We start from the raw sequence: 18,164 nt of genomic DNA on the forward strand, positions 1-18,164 counted from the left end.
GTGTAAAAGATCTGCGGGCTCTCGGCTTGCTGCGTTCCGCGGGCCGGTTCTAATAATAAATCAATATCATCCCAGGGGCCACTGAAAACATTCTCGCGGGCCGGATTTGGCCCGCGGGCCGGCACTTTGACATATGTGCCCTAGGGCCACGGCAATATTCAGTTCTGTTTAATTAAGATACATTTTAACGACGCTACTCTTTTAGTCAATACAGATTATATTCATATTGGTTTTTTTTGTTTGTTTGTTTTTACTTCTGAATGAAACCTATGATCTTTCAACTGGTTATGTCTACTCCCCATTGCCTCACGCCATAATCCGGGTTACACCATGGACGATGTTTTGTTAAAGCAGAGCTACTAGGGAAGTCGCAGGTCGTACCAACGACCAAATGCGACTTGACCATAACTCCAGCCACACTGTGTTGCAGTATTAAAAGAAAGAAAAAGCCACAATCCACGAGGTGTCTGGTGTTATTGAGGCGGCAGCGACGTGCAGTTGTGACACCCGTCACATCGGCACTGTGAGGCCAATAACCAGTCGACCTCCAGGCCTTTATATATATATATATATATATATATATATATATATATATATGCACCACTCAACTCAGCTCACCTCTTCCGTCGACAGAGGGGTTACAGCAAGTGTATGAGGGCGTGACGGAGTGCAAAGTACAATGCGGGACATCTCACCACAGCTGGTTCACAGATGGCTGCAGCTGAGACACATTTGTATGACCTACTCTCATCTACATGTAAAGCAAGCTATCTTGGAAGTTACATATATCGTACATTAAAAGCAAGCATGTCTGATGATTAGATTTCCAATGCTGCCCATTATGTTCAGGCCTTGAGACATTTTGAAGTTTGAATATTATTGTGTTACGTCTCCGACAAACTTATGCAATCGCAGTAGCCTGTACAGAAAGTATTCACATTGCTTCACCTTTGTCACTTTTTATGTAAGCCTTATTCCAAAATACATTACATTTATTTTTCTTCAACATCCTTTGACAACAATATTGAACTTTTTCTCTCCCCAGTTTTTTTTTTTGGGGGGGGTGTTAACTTCATTCAAATAAACAAAGAAATAAATTGTACTCTACTTAGTTTTCACTTCCTTTGCCATGAAGCTGAGCAAGTTTGCATCCTGTTTCCACTCATCGTCCTTGAGATGTTTCTGCAGTTTAAGTGGAGTCCACCTGTCGTAAAAATCTGTTGATTGCACAGCACTGATATGGGGAATTTTACAGAAACATTTCTGGAGCGGATCGGTCTGTTGTGGTAAAGAAGGAGCTGAGCCTAAAGGTGAAGCTCTCAATTTACTGGTCGATCTGCGTTCCAAACCTCACTTATGGTCACGGGCTATGGGTCGTGACCGAAAAAATGAGATCCCGGATCCAAGCCGTCAAAATGAGTTTTCTCCGCAGGGTGTCCGGGCTCTCCCTTAGAAATAAGGTGAGAAGCTCAGAAAATCCGTGAGGGGCTCAGAGTTGAGCCACTTCTCCTCCACATCAAGAGGAGCCAGATGAGGTGGCTAGGGCATCTGATTAGGATGTCTACTGGACACCTCCCTGGTGAGGTGTTCTGTGCATGTCCCACGGCAGGAGGCCCTGGGGACAACCCAGGACACGCTGGAGAGACTATGTCTCCCAGCTGGCCTGGAAACACCTCAGGATACCCTGGCAAGAGCTAGAACAAGTGCCTGGGGAGAGGGGAGTCTGGGCTTCCCTGCTAAAGCTGTTGCCCCTGTGATAAGCGGTAGAAAATGGATGGATGAATTTCTGCAACTTTCAAGGCCCCAATGTGCACAGCAGCCTCCATTATAGTAATAAAAAAGTTCAGACCAACCACAGCTCTTCTAGGACCAGGTTACTTGTCTAAACTGAGTGATCTTAGGAGAAGGGTTTTAGTCAAGATGACCAAGAACCCAAATCTCACTTAGAGGTCTAGCTGTGTGCTGATCTCTATCCAACTTGATGGAACTTCAGAGGTGCTGCAAAGATTAATGGGGGGAAAAACAGCCCAAAAATAGGTGTGTCAAACTTGCGACGTCATATTCAAAAAGGCTTGCAGTTACGGAATATTTGTTTTTTAAATGTGCATCAACAAAATATTGAGTAAAGGATAGTAATGTTGCCTGCATTCAGACTGATCTCACTTCCTTCTTCTGATCTCTTTGTCAACCCTTGCCTTCCTTTTCTCTGTTGTCCACTGCCCTTGGCATTCACTTCGCCCAGGGGTCGGCAACACGAGGCTCGCGAGCCGCATGCGGCTCTTTAGCGCCCCCTCGTGGCTCCCTAGAGCTCTTTCAAAAATGTTTGAAAATGGAAAAAGATGGGAGGGAAATATATTTTTTGTTTTAATATTGTAATGCCCTTCAATGTGGTCAAGGGTGCACGCAGTCACTGATGCAGTCTGTTCGCTTTTTAATCAGCAAAAAGAGGCAGCAATTAAAACACATTCACAGGAGCTGCTGCTGGCCACTCACCCCCATGCGCTCCACACTCAGACTGACTCCTCAACCTGGCTCGTTCCCTCTCTATGACGTCACCCCCTACTCAACTAACCAAGCCCTCAAATACACAAATAACAAGAAATATACAGTGATACCTCAGCTCACGAACATAATTGGTTCCCAGAAACTGTGTGTAAGGCGAAAAGTTCGTCTTCCGAACATTTATTTCCCATAAGAAACCATTAAAATGAGAATAATCCGTTCCCAGGTCCCCATAAAACATAATTTTCTACTAAATAAGCCTTAAAACTACACAAAAATATACCTTATTTTATGTATAATAAACGTGCTATTGTATTGTAATTAAAGAAATAAACTGTACTGTATAGTAAAGTCGTTTTATTTACCTTTGTGATGGTAGTTGATGGCTTGATGGAATGGAGTGGGAGGAGGAGGGAGGGAGGGAGGATAATACCCTCACTCACACTGTCCCCTGCTAGCTGATTTTCATTAATCCAAATCAACAGAAGTTTTTCAACCTCTTCTATTGCCTGAGACCGTTGCTTAGACAACACAGAAACACCCTTAGCCACACACGCACCCTTAATAGCTTCCTTGTTCTTAAGGATGGTAGCAATGGTAGACTTAGCGTACTGGTACTGGGACGCTAAGTCACACAAACGCACACCTCGTTCGTGTTTTTCAATGATCTCCTTCTTCTGCTCAATCGTAATTTTCTTTAATGTCTTCTTAGGCTTAACACTAGCCTGTGATGGGGTCTTTTTCGGTCCCATAATAGCAAAAGTACACTCAATATGGTCCAAAATGTCTATCAAACACAAACCACGTCCGCATATTACAGTATGGTTTCTGTCAGAGGACAAACAAGACACAAACATTATTAACGTTTTCCGATGCTGTAAAAATGTGTCGGAGTAACTATTAAATGTCAACATTTCGTCAACGAATATTTGTGTCAAAGCCTGCTACACACGTTTCTATTAGCAGGGCGGGATGTCAGTCAGGGAGCTGTTGTTTAAAAAAAAAAAAAAAAATGTACAATTCACTCACCGAGGGGACTTGCTAAGAATGGGAATCTGGGCGGCCAAGAGAAGCAGTTTTGAACGCTACACGTGAGCTACGATAGTTAGCATGCTGCGAAAGTGCGTCCCGTGCCTCGTTCATCTTAGCGGCCGTTCTGGCTGTTGCTCATTACGGCATCTGTGTGTAAGTGTGCACGTATGCGCGCGTGTGCGATAACGGGTCGATCGCGGGAGGTTGGTTGTTCGAAAAGTAGACCTTCCGTCAAAAAAGTTTGGGCACTCCTCCTCTACAGGATGAAGTGCAGGGGGGAAAAAAACGTAATCATGAATGCTCGTTGTGTATTTGTAGCAAACTTAGTGATGTTGATAGCAGGCTAATATAGCTCATATGGATACATAGAGCATGTGTTGCCTTCATGAAAAGGCTTTTTTTTTTTTTTTTTTTTTTGGCGGCTCCAGACATATTTGTTTTTTGTTTATTTTGGTCCAATATGGCTCTTTCAACATTTTGGGTTGCCGACCCCTGACTTAGCCAGACACAACTTTTCATGTTTTCTTTCAGAGACTGACACCATCCTCCGGAGAGTACAAAGCGAGTGACAGTCACTGGATCAGGGGGACAGTTGTGAGTGTCGAAGGACTGGAGTCCACTAAGTCGTGTGTGCAATCTTTGTGGTCTGCCGGGGAGATTTGATTTCAGTTTTGGCCTTTGTTGTGTGGACAGAACAGTTCTATGAAAAAGTATTGGCCCCCATTCAGACATTGGTTGTTGTTCTATTACATATTTATTGGACTTAAATATTTCGAATTATCTAGCCAACTTTAACTCACTGAAGGACTCTGAAACACACAGAGGTGTTATGACCATAATGCGAGCAGAGTCCGTGTTTGAAAATTCAGCCCCTGAAACACCAGACGACATAGCACCCTGTTCATCAAGAGGTAAGGAGTACATACTGTATTAATTCCAGCATTGTCCATGTGTGTGTAGCTCACAAATGAGCACCATGTCTGATCTACTTCCTGATCTACTCATTCTCCAAAGTGTACTGTATTTTATGGAATCAGAAGACCATCCAGCGCTGCAACTTTCACATCAGAAGTAGAATCCCACTCGGTAGACTTACTCATATGATTCTGCCTCCAGTGGTTTCATTACAGTGCAGTGCCCCTAGTGGTGAAAGTAGTCAAAACCATCCAAAACGTCAGTTGGGTAGCCATTTTGAATCAAAACATTGGAGAGGTGTGATCACATCCACCTCCATCCTCTTTCTTTTGACAAGTTCAGGCACAATCTGTAAGTACATTTACTCAGTTATACATGTTATTGTTTGAAGTTATTTACAGGCAGATATCAGTATTTCACCAGTTAATCTCAAACACTTACAATGGAATTGTTGAATAAGAGAAGAAACGAATAGGGCTGCTACATTAGTGTCATTTCATATGTACAATTGGATGCTGTACAAACATTCGTGTTGTGTTTCTGTTTGTATGCAGTTTTACAAGAAATACTTCCATAAAAATACCAAAAGGTGGATTCTCATCTTCGTGTTTTTATTGGAAGATTATTCAGCTCATTGTCTACACCAGGGGTGTCAAACTCATTTTACATTGTGGGCCGCATACGGCCTCGTTAGATGTCAAGTGGGCCGGACCATTAAAATTATACCATACTCTGCTATAAATAACCAAAATATCCTGTCTTTCTTTTGTTTTGGTAGAGTGAACCACATGAACATTTGGAAACTGTTGAAATTTACTGAACATATCTTTTACAAAACATTTCATAAAACACCTTAGATTTCCGTCTTACACAAATGTGCAATTTATTTTGATCATTCACATATACGCATTGCAACTGATCCCACTGATTGTACAAAGCCACAAAACTTTAACAAGTAATTGGTATTGAAAAATATCGCAATGCATTTTAAGATTAAACGACATTTATAAAGAAAGGAATTTTTAAACCATTAACACATGTGCATATAAAATCTAAATTTAATCCCTGCCTACTCTTTACAAACTAAAGAGAAAACAGTGTGCCCCCTAGCGGATAATCCATAAATTGCATCTCATTAAAAATATTCATTCTGTGTCTTTTATGCATTTTTTTGCTTTTAAATTATCCGGTGGGCCTTATCAAACCTCCTCTGGGGCCGGTTCCGGCCCGCTGGCCCTATGTTTGACACCACTGGTCTACACCATGCTCTCATATCAAAACAGATGGTTAGGGCAGAAGACATATTATTGGTTGGAAATGATATGGCTTAATTCTTTCAGGATTCATGCAATGGAGGCATTCCATTCAGCGAAACGTTTATACAAATGTGATTGTGTTTAATAAACATAGCAGCCAGCTATATTATTTTTTAAATCGTTTTTAACATCATTAAATAATAATCCATCCATCCATCGGTCCATCCATCCATCCATCCATCCATCCATTTTCTGATCCACTTATCCTCACAAGGGTCACAGGGCATGCTGGAGCCTATCCCAACTGTCTTGGGGCAGTAGGGGGGAGACCCTGAACTGGTAGCCAGCCAGTCGCAGTGCATAATAAAATAATGACGTTATTACAATTGATCAGAATCAGCCATCTTTGTTGTTTACATTCGCCTCAAAGGCCAGAACTGGGCCAATCTGATTGGACTTCCCACCTTCTCTGAATGCAGAATAAGCCTGTCCAAATTCGCCATGCTTTACGCGGTCCACGGAGGCTACATGAGGAGGAGCCTTCCTAGGCTTCGAATGACCCACTCTGCGAATTGTCCTTAAGCAGCCAGTAAGCAGCCAATGAATTCGTTGAACCTATGATAGGTTCCACAGAAAAAAACACAAATAGGAGAATTTGTGAATTGTGAAATCCAAAGAGGCGCAAGTTCACTGTACAATCAGTTGTTATGCAGAGCTTTGTGCTCTGGCTTCCATGTCTCAGCGCATGTCAGATGTTGTGCAACACTCAGCGGCAGATGGCAGAGCCACACTGCGCAAGCACAGGCGTTGTCATTCATGATTTATTAGTTTCAAAGAAGTGCAAAGACACAACGCTGCTGGATTACTTTTTTTTCTCAATCTGTCCTGTGTTCATCTGTGAGTAGATTTACTGCAGTGAGAGCAGCTTCAGACAGCTAAGAGTGGAGAGCTTGTGTTTTCATCACAGACAGGAAAGAAGGAGGAAATTGACCGAGGTGAGGACTGAAAAATATGTTCCTGGCGACGAGACCGAAATGAAAAAAATTAGACAACTATGTATATACTTGATTGTATACAAGTGACAAAGAATTGAAATAGAGAGAAGCAGCAACTAAAAAGCTAAAAGCTCGATACAATTTTGACATTTCATATTTAAATATTATGAAGATATCGAATTAAATACACAAACACAATCAATGCAGTTGAGGGTTAAGAAGCTGCTCTTAGACAGTGTGTGAGCTCTGGGCAAGAGGGAGCTCAATGCAGGATAAGATGAAAAAGCCCTTGTTTCCATTTAGAGAGAAGCTTTTCTGGCAGATCCACTCCAGACATTTTTTTTTCCATCACAGGAGTGAGTTGAGACACTTCAAAAGCGGACGTGATTGCTCCTGGCAGCAGTTTTCCCCTTAATACAGCCTGCTTTACAGATGCCAATCAGGCGGCAAACTCTCAAGGGGCATTTGACACTTCAGTTGTGATGTGGTCCGAGAATGTATTTGGCAGAGAAGGAATGCCATGATCCATAAAAAGCATGTGTGCTAAATATGGTGATTTCTTTTCAAGGTAGCAGTAACAAAGAACAATAATACAATGGAATTTGTAAAGGAAGCACAGAATATGTTCTGTGGGTTTGACGGATGCCCAGTTTGGGGCAGAGGACAGAGGATGAAAGTTTTTTTTAAAAAGCACAGACTAAGCAAGGACGGAAGTGGGTTTTCGTCCGTCCCTTTAATTGTCCTTAAGTATGTGGTGTGGGGAGGCAAAATAACAAACTCAGTGTGTAGCCAAACACTGTATTTCCTTAACAGGCTCTTAACAGCACATCATCCCAACAGTATTTTTATAACAACACTGTCATCTAATGTACAGTCAGAGAACGTAAAGTACCTACAGAGACACAGCCAGTTAAAGGCCATTAGAAAATCCCAAATGAAATATTTTTATGTCACAAGTAATTAAACAAAATATATTATATAAACCATGAAAAAAAAATGTATTTCGTAAATTTGCCAAAGTAATCATTTTTGCGAAGTGAGACCTTGACCAGCGACAAACCCAGAAGTGTAATGTCACTTCAAGGTCAACAATTGCATAGCTCATTCTGGAAAGTGTACAAAAACAGTCAGAAATTGATTTGGAAAGCGACATTTAAAACTTATCTGAGGGGATCCACATATTTGAAAAGTTGGAAGAAGATAAGTTTGCTGGCAAGATGTATGTTGGACCATACATGTACCAGCCTGATGCTCAGCTGAACATGGACTGGAGACAAAAGCCATCGGGATTGGAAAAACAATAAGCTACGTTGGCTGCAATTATTAGCCTAGCGTTATTGTTTGCAATTCCAGGCTGTGCCGTACTGTAAATTGTGCACGATGGGATTACCGACTTGATCCATGCATTCCCACTAGCACTGACAGCACAATGTCGGCTACTCTGCACATTATATTGGCAGCATTGTTAGTTGCAAAACATGACAACAGAGGATCCCATCTGTGCACTCATATAGTTTGAATGTTTTCGTTCAGGACTACATCCATGTACACATATATTACTTTGAATTGAACGTTTTCATCAACAACAGCCAGAGTTATTAATTGATTATCACACCTAACTTGTTTGCAAATCCGAGAAAACAGAGGTCTTCTAAGTGCTTGTTTCAAAGAATGTCAAGCCACACTGGGGTGAGATTCATTCGCTTTGCAAGAATGAAATTGTATCGTTTCAATTTTAAATTGAGTTTGAGACCCCTGCTTTCAGCAATGGATAAGTGAACATGAACGGTAGAGCAGCACATGTAGACATGTGATAACATACCGTACTTTTCGCACGAAAAGACGTACTGGATTATGAGGCGCACCTTCAATGAATGGCTATTTTGTAAATTTTTTTCATACATTGGACGCTTCATATTATAAGGCGCAATCTACAATGTTTCCACTAGATGGTGCTACGCTCCTTCCATTCAACTCGAAAGGCGTCCGTTCAACTTGAGAGGCGTTCATGACCGCCTCTGAAAAATGTAAATGAACTATTACTGTACTTAAATGAAACTACGAAAATTGAAAATAATGCATCAAAACAGAAAATCAAGCGAGGAAATCACAAAATAAATTCGATATCCCCCCTACAGAATTTATTTTGTGATTTCCTCGCTTGGTTTTCTTCGTGGTTTCATTGAAGTAATTAATTCACGTATTTCGGAGGCGGCCATGAACGCCTCTCGAGTGGAACGGAAGAATGCACGGAGACGGACAAAGACGTACAGTACCTATACTTGTTGAGACTGTGAAAACCATTAATAAAGTCTGCGTTTAAAAAAAAAATAAAACCACAGCTCTCATTTTTTCAACAAATACAGGTGAGTCTTTGTCTGTCTCCGTGCCTTCTCTTCCGTTGAACTCGAGAGGCGTTCAGGACCGCCTCCGAAAAACGCATTGGCATTTCCTTGATCATAGCGCCACGACTACTATGATCAGATGTCAGTAGTAGTTATTTATTCCTTTGTTGTGTATTCACAAATGATGAAATCACAATATAAATTCTGTAGGGGGGGCTATAGAATTTATTTTGTGATATCCTCGCTTGCTTTTCAGCTTTGATGTATTATTTTCAATTTTTGTAGTTTCATTGACGTAATTGTTAGTTTACGTTTTTCGCAGGCGGTCTTGAACGCCTCTCGAGTAGAACGGAAGAAGGCACGGAGACAGACAAAGACGTACCTGTATTTGTTGAGACTGTTTTAAAAAATGAAAACCACAGCTCTCCTTTTTTCGGAGCTGCAACAAAAACGTATTTAATAAAGCAGCGACACAGTTCACTGAACCAACAGCAAGTTATAACATTGGAAGCATGTCTCCAGGAAGGAGCCATCTTGGAGTCGACGTATTACCGTAATGACCATACAAAAGACGCACTGGATTTTAAGGCCCTCGGTGAGCTTTTAAGAAAATTGAAGACTTTTTGGTGCGCCCTATAGTGCGGAAAATACGGTACATAGGCCTCGGGAGAGATGAAAAGGTGCTTCCTTTCCAAATAGGATAGAATGGCACTATTTCAAATGAATTCAACTCCACTTTTCCAAAGTGACGTCATCTAGATGATGAGTATTGCTGACGTAAGTCTCGACCTGCAAAATCTTAATCATAAAATGAAAAAGACACAGATAATAATTGTTGTTTTGAGGAAGGATCAGTGATGATGTTAATCTATCCATCCATTTTCTGAACCGCTTTATCCTCACGAGGGTGGCGGGGGTTGCTGGAGCTGTCTTCAGGCAGTAGGCGGGGGACACCCTGAACCGGTTGCCAGCCAATCACAAGGCACACAGAGATGAACAACCATCCGGGCTCACACTCACACCTAGGGACAATTGAGTTTTCAATCAGCTTGCCAGGCATGTTTTTGAAATGTGGGAGGAAACTGGAGTACCCGGAGAAAATCCAACACAGAATATGCAAACTCCACACAGGAAGGCCAGAGCCAGGATCGAACCCACAACCGCTGCACTGTGAGGTCGATGCTTTTGAGGTGATGATGTTTTTCATTGATTTTTGATTTGCCCTTTCTCAGTTCAGGAAAAAGTGTATAACTTTATTTCTGTTTGTGTTTGACTAGCTACCTGCCACAAACGAAACAAAACAAAACCTTTTTCCCTGCAATTTTTATTTTGATTGAAAACGGTGGCCTTGGCTTAATTTGTCCCAACAAAGGGACCTTTGTTTGAATCCAGTTTTGCATGCACTATTAAGAACTTTCACGTGTAGTTAAATGCTGTGCAGTGTGCACACTTCCTGTGTTTGTGTCATGTATAAAAAAAAGTAAATGGAATAACACTACAAATTTAATGTTGATTTTACACTTTGACACAATATTATCACTCGTAGTTATCTGCTTCTGAAACTGTGTGCTCGCGCACTCACTCACATCCTGTGCATTCCCTGGGGGCTAGACTCCCCCACCTTACATAAGACCTTGTCATGCCCCCGTACCACTGTATTTGTTTTGTCATCTCTTTTCCACTGTGGCTCCATCCATCTCATTGGTTGTTATCGATGTCATTATTTATTACTTACAGTCTGCATACTTTGTTTTGTTTTGCATTTCCTTTCTTGCATCTTGTATGCAAGTAATACACACACCAAGGATTGATTAAGTTTTCTTTTTTTTTAACTTTTGTTGTTGAGCCTGCTTTGGGATCTGCAATGCGGCTATCCGCCCATCGTGACGCTGGCCTTGAAATTCAGCTGATCTGGCTTGTTCGAGTGCCATCAAAACTCTGACAAAGTTGCATGGTCTTCTCGGGGAGTTGATTGAGCATTTATGTCATGACCAAGAAAGTTAGTCAGCTGGTCCATCTTAATGTTTGTCATGTTCAGCACAGTCAACGTGGGTGTTGCCAACGAACACAGTCTGGTGGGTCTTTGTGAATTGGAGACTTTGCACCATGAAGTTGATGGAGCCAAAGAGGCAGTATCAACCTCAGGCATGCGTCATGGCTCTTGCTCTTGCAAAAAAGGTATTGATAGTCTTTAAAAACCCCACCTGACTTTCTCTCCTAAACAAGGAGTTGTAATGTGCATGGTATTTTTGGTGTCGAGCCAAGTGGAACTGGCCAGCCACGTTTTCCCCTGATGATAATCCTTAAGTGCCTGTGCAGTTTTTTCTTGACTTCAAAAGAGCGTCCAGTCCACAGCCTTGAGCGAATCGGCAGTGACTCTTGCTAAAAATGCAGATAAGGGCATGCTCTCTGCTGTGTTTAAAGAAAATCATCTGGCTGAGATGCAACATTGCCAACTCCATCAAGGCTTTGAGCAAGGGATTTGATCATTTTGCATTTGGATGAGATACATCTGGGTTTTCGAAACATCTTCAGTCACAGCTGTGGGCATGTTACGTCAGACACCCTGATGTTCCTGAGTGCTGTTCCCAAAATCCCTGGTGGCCTTCATGAAAGCAGCATCAAATGGCAAATTTACACCGTTGCGAATGTAACCTCACTGCATATTCCACTCGTTTGACCGCTTTGAAAATTTGAAGCCTTTGGTGAAATCACATTTGTCGTGCTGTGCTGAACCACCTGTCCATTAGAGCATCACAAACAATATCATCAAAAAAAAAGTCTACTAGAAAAGTAAACATTTGAAATGGTGGCAGGGTGTGTGTGCTGCTGACTCCTATTTAAATTAAATTTGAGAGTGGTTGGTTAATTGTAAACACAGCCACATCCCAGTTATAAGAGGGTGTGCACATTTGTGCAACCCCATTATTTCAGTTATTTTTACATCCCCTTAGAGCATTAAAAAATAATAATAAAAAAGAAACAATCGCAATGCATAGATTATAGTTCACATGAATGGTGGAAATAGTTTTTAAATGACTATTTTTGTCTACAGCAAAATCCTGTCATTTGAATAGAGAGACTTTGTAGAGTTTTAAATAACCACAGCGTTTATGTATGTCATTTATGTATTGATGTTACGGACAGGGCGCTCGGCATACGCTGATCACGCACGGCCCTGGGGGGGCGCACCAAAAAAAAAAAAATCAAGCTCGTAAAAAAATCATAATAATAGGAATTATAATAATAACAGCCCATCGTATTTATAATAAAGATTTGTAAAATATGCTAATAAACATATGGAATACAAAAATAATGTAGGGTATTTACGCGAAAAAAAGATTAGTCTCCTATGCGGACCTCTCGTCGTTCTACCTTTGGTGTCCCAAGAACTCATCTCTTACCTTCCCTAGTAGTTTATTCAATTATGTTTCACTCGCAAATTTGGCAAAAGTTTACTTTTGGATATCTGGACATGTCGAAAAGGCGTCAAGAGTCAAGGGCGGGAAAAGCGAAAAAAATACAGCGAGGTGTCGCTCGCGCGTCACTTGCATGTAAGACAGTGTTTTAAATTAATTATTTATTTATTTTGTTATAGACATGTTTAGATGACCACAATAACCACAGCCATGTTTAGATGATGCGTTTACATGCACTTCAGGAATGCGATCATCAGAAAAACCTGGTTAACATGGTTCGGTCAATCGTTTAATTTCTTGGACGTAAAATTCTTGGTCTCGTTATAGGCCTCCCTCCAATCCGACCAAAAATCTGCTGTACCTCAAGGAATGCTAGTGGCGATTGAATTATACAAACTCGCCAAATAGAACCCCAAACGATGTTGTGGAATAGTTGTGACCCGCACATTGATTGCGCTATGAAAAATACAGTAAATGGAATGTTCCGAGACAAAGTCGTTTTATATGCAACGACCATGCCGACATTTTCGAGAGGTTCACAGGGCAAGAGCGACATCTAATGGTGAAACTGTAATTTGGAAAAAAAACGATCTTAAAACCGTGTAGATTTCGCTCTTTCATATTTACTGTTTTCACATTATATCCAGAATATTTCTATAGTGCACTATCAGTCCTTGTTTACAAAGTTAGAATATTGAAATTTTCATGTACCTGTGTTTTAAATATAGGCCAACATAATACAATAATTTAGAAGATGTTTGTACGGTCCTTCAAAACTATATTTCACTGTAGAATCCTTGGGTAGTTTGTTTTGTATTTCTGAATACAGGATCAACAATTCAATATGTTCAAGGAGGAACACGAGGCCAAGTCAAAACTTCAGATGATCAACCATGTTTATTGGTTCGTAGTAGTGGCATTTATTATTATTTTTTAATGGATTTATTTTTATTCATTTGAGTATTTAGTGGCATTCTTAGTGTTTTATGAATAATTAATTATTATTATTTACCTGTTATTTTTGTGAAAGTTTTTGAAACCTTAATAGTGTATTGACAAGTTATTTTGTCAAATAAAGCAAAACTGACAAATACTCAGATGTTGTTCATTTCTGTCAGGGGTGGTGCCGGTGTGTGTGTGTGTGTGGGGGGGGGGGGCACAAAGGATTTATGCTTAGGGCACCAAAATGGCTTGTGCCGGCCCTCTCTCTGTATGTAGTGTACGGATGTTACATTTATTTTCTTAGTCACTTATTTTAATGTTTTTAGTTCAGAGTAGTTCAGTCTGTAAGGTTTGAAGTTGGACGATGAGTTTGAGAACCACTTAAAAAAAAAAAAAAAAGAGCTACAAGTTGTTAATAAAAAATATGCTAGTCCCCACCACCGTTACCCAAGCTGTCTCGCACTCTTTGCATGCCTCTTTCACTCCCCTCTCATACCTGCATGTGTGTTACCTGGTTCTATAGGATGCGTGCATCACAAAGTAGACATTGGAGTGTCAACTAAATTTCCCCTGGAGGGACAAAAATGAGTACAATAATGACAAATAGGAATAAAATTGAAACTGTAATACCTCATAAATTTTATTTGAGCACAATAATAGATAAAGGAAAGTGGAGACAAAATGTAACAATATTATCAATTCTACATTAAAAAAAAAAAAACAAACAAAAAAAACCTCTGGAACAAAAACATTGTGCACAATGAAAGACAAAACACAGTGGTGCCAAAAATAAAGTTTGGCTTTAAATCTAGTAACAGTAGCAGCAGTACCAGTCCAAGCCCTGGTAGTGGATTTAAGGGCTGGACATATATGAACCAGCCTAAATTGTGTATGTGCGTGTGTGTGTGTGTGTGTGTGTGTGTATGTGCTTGCATGCAGGTGTGTATGTGCATGTTTTTGCCTGAGTGTCAGCCCCCGCTGATGAAGTGCAGAGACTTTGAGCTCGGGAGGCCATCCATCATCTCTTTCAGGCTTAAGTGTGCCTCTCCGGACCGAGACGCCACCAGACGACGACCCGGGTTCACCGCTCTGGGCTGGCCTAAATAAACATCAGGCTCTTCATCGTCATCGTCATCATCATCATCATTGTAATTGGGTCAACATCATCAGAAAAGAAAAAGTAGTGCTGATTGCAAATCTTACTTCTGAAAAAATTCATCACTTCAGAATGCACCAGGCGGTGACATTAATCGATATTCCTGAATCATGTCACCATCTTTGTGAAATAATTCAATGCTCCTCTGTGATATGAGGACTAATATTTGACACCCTTTGCCTTCGATTTTGCTTGTTACCAAGCACTTTACTAAAATTCCCAGCTGCCCGGGTTGTGGTTTACTGTATATCATATGGACTTTTTTTTTTTTTAAACAATCACAGGCATACCATTGTTAAGATAATTAAAGTCAGAGTCGGTGAAGAAATTCCTAAATATCAACATCAAATATTATATGCTGCTGCCCTATTTATCCAACCTTCCAAAGTAAAAACAAACATGTGCATCATTGTGCGACTTCGTCTTTTCACTCTGGACGATTAAGATGGGGTTTTTTTTGTTTTTGTTTTTGTTTTTTGTTTTTGTTTTTTTAAATCAATTGCCTTTTTTCCAATTTTTGAAACCAACAACATAAAATTAACCAATGGAATAGGTGTGTCTGTGTGATGTTCGAGCACGTATCCTTGCCCTCTCTTCACTTCTCATTTGCTGTGCATAAAACCACATATTCCCCTCTTGCACTCTCTCTCTCTCTCACACGCACACACACACACACACACACACACACACACACACACACACACACACACACACACACAGAGGTCAAGTGTCAGAGGTCATATTGTGTCTGGAGAGGATTTAGTTTTGGGCTGCTTGATCTAGAACACACACACGCACATTCATAAATGCAGGCCTACTCAAGGGGCACAAAAGGTTGGAAGGATTCAGTCTCACCGATAAGTTATTTAAGATAAGATTAAAAAAAAAACTTTATTGTCTCACAATGGAGAAATTCCCTATTTACAGCAGCAAAATTATGAAAGGGACAAAGTAGAAAAGTATATAAATAAATCTAAATATAAAATGTAAAATATAAATATAAGCATATTAAAAATGGGTGAGTGGAGTCCAGGCTTTCAGGACAGTCTATTCAATAGCCTGACAGGAGTCAGGCATTTACCGTAGAATTGAGGTCCAACGATTAATGGCCAGTATATTATCTGGACACTTTCAGTGATTATTAAGTTTTTGTTTATATTTATATAGCTACTATATACCAAGTACTTTTGTTTTATTTGACACCGGAACAAAAAAAAAAAAAAGACAAAATACTTCAAGGTGAACTGTGAGTGCTAGTTTAACTTCATATTATGAATCCTCATAATTATACTCTACAATTGGATTTATGCCGCTCAACTTCAGAGACTTTTGGGTGGACAATACAGGTCTGACCTACATTTTTTTCCCCTCCATCCTGTATTTTTTGTTTGTTTGTTTGACGCAGAATAATCATAAACTAAGCGAATTGCTGTACAGTTCGTAAAAATGAAGTTGTCATAATCCTTCTATGCCAATTTCATTAGTGGGTGTCGATCTGACTTTCTGTCACTGCCAGCTGCACATTTGCTATTAAAACTGTCTAATGACAATTTGGTTTTATTGACTTATGGGACAGTTGTGACTGAGCTTCATGAGATCTGCCTGCACAGCAAAGAGCAGCGACAAAACAATAATCCTGTTGACATTCAATGCTTGCATTTACCCTTTATGCCAATGGGCACGTTTTACAATGAAGCGCGGATGTTGGAATGAGAGAAAAGAGAGCTGGGCAATTTTGCATGTTTACACTCTACTTTGGTTAGTGGTTTTGGGTTAAAACGGAACCTACCGCTGCAATTTGGATTCATCCACTTCCGTATTAAAACGCAAGGGGCTATCGAGAAAAGTGTCTTGTGGTCGACATGGTGGTCAGACATTTCCACGTTTTAAAACAGGTCTCCATATGTCGTACAACATTTTCACATGCTATGTAAATAAATAGCTAATAGCCGAGGTATACAAATACAAAAACTCCAAACATGTTAGCAAAGGTAAGATTTAATAACCAGTCACACATTTGTGTGAAACATAGTGTCAGTTACAAAGCATCCTAAACACAAAAGAAGTAAAACACACCACAAAAATGGCTTTCATAATTTAGGAAAGCGAGACTTCATTAAGTGTTGGTGTTGAAGGGATCTTCAACATCATGATCGGAAATTGCAGGTAAGCCTTGACTTCTCAACAAACCAAGAGGTTATTGACTTCAGAAGAAAGATGAAAATGCAATTTGAAAAAAGGTTAATTGGCCTTGAATGTAAAAGGTTAAATTACACAACTATTTTGGACAACATCATGTCTGTTGTGAAGGAACCAGGAAACATTCATTTATGATTCACTGAGAGCTCAGACTAATAGTTTGAAATTAATAGCGGGTACAATAATCTCATTGATGCCACATTTATTAATAACAAAAAAAATTCAAAGGCATGTGAGAATGGCCATTTCGAAAGTCAATTCCTCAGTTTTGATTTCGGAGGTGGACATTTTTTAATTACCTAACAAAGTACAGTATCTTCAAAAATAAAATATATCTTACTGATTTTTACCCGAGTTTTGCTTTTGCAGATGTCATTTTCTTCTTGCTTTAAAACATTCAATTAAAAGAAAAAAAAGAACATACTATGATGACTGCACTGTTTCTCTGTGGCGTTGGTGACAGTTATTTCATCTGTAACTGAAAATATTACTTTTCATATACGTATGGCATGGAACTGAACTCCACTCAGCCTGGACTTCAGCGGCAATATTGTCAAACATGTCAAATCAAAAGGCGGCACAAATCTTCTAACTGAGCCGTATAGAACTACTGCAGAACATCCATCCATTTTAGAAACCACTTGTCCTCAGAGGAGTCGCTGGTGAGCTGGAGTTGACCCCAACTGACTTAAGGCGAGGGGACAGTTTGGAATGGTGTCCTGCATAAAATGTCAGCATTACTGTAAACAACTAAAGTCTTCATGTTCCTTAATCTGTGTTGACATAGATAGTCAATCACTTGTTCTTAGTCTAACAAACTGTGATAGATTTTACATATATATATATATATATATATATATATATATATATATATATATATATATATATATATATATATATATATATATATATATATATATATATATATATATATATATATATATATATATATATATATATATAAAACACACACACACACACACACACACACACAAGGGTCATTCAATGAAGATGATGAATTTTTCAGTATAAGGACTTCTAATACGGATAGAAGCTTACTTTTTTTTGTTTTTTGTTTTTTTTCAACATACCCTCACAGCACGGTCACACACTTTTCCCATCTGTGCACAAGCTTCCATATTCCCTCATCGTAAAAATTTTTGGACCGATATCTCAGCCAGTTGCTCACAACACTTTTGACCTCATCGTCACTTTCAAACTTGGTGCCTCTCGTCAATGCTTTTAGGGGACCCAACAGGTGAAGGTCTGAAGGGTCAAGGGTCTGCGCTGGAAGGGGGATGAGGGAACAGTTCCCAGCCCAGGTCGTCGATGGTCTGCACCGTTTGGGCTGATGTGTAAGTGACGATGAAGTCAAAAGTGTGTATGAGCGACTGGCTGAGACA

This window comes from Hippocampus comes, unplaced genomic scaffold, assembly GCF_001891065.2.
Source record: "Hippocampus comes isolate QL1 unplaced genomic scaffold, H_comes_QL1_v1.1 scaffold158, whole genome shotgun sequence".
Taxonomy (NCBI): domain Eukaryota; kingdom Metazoa; phylum Chordata; class Actinopteri; order Syngnathiformes; family Syngnathidae; genus Hippocampus; species Hippocampus comes.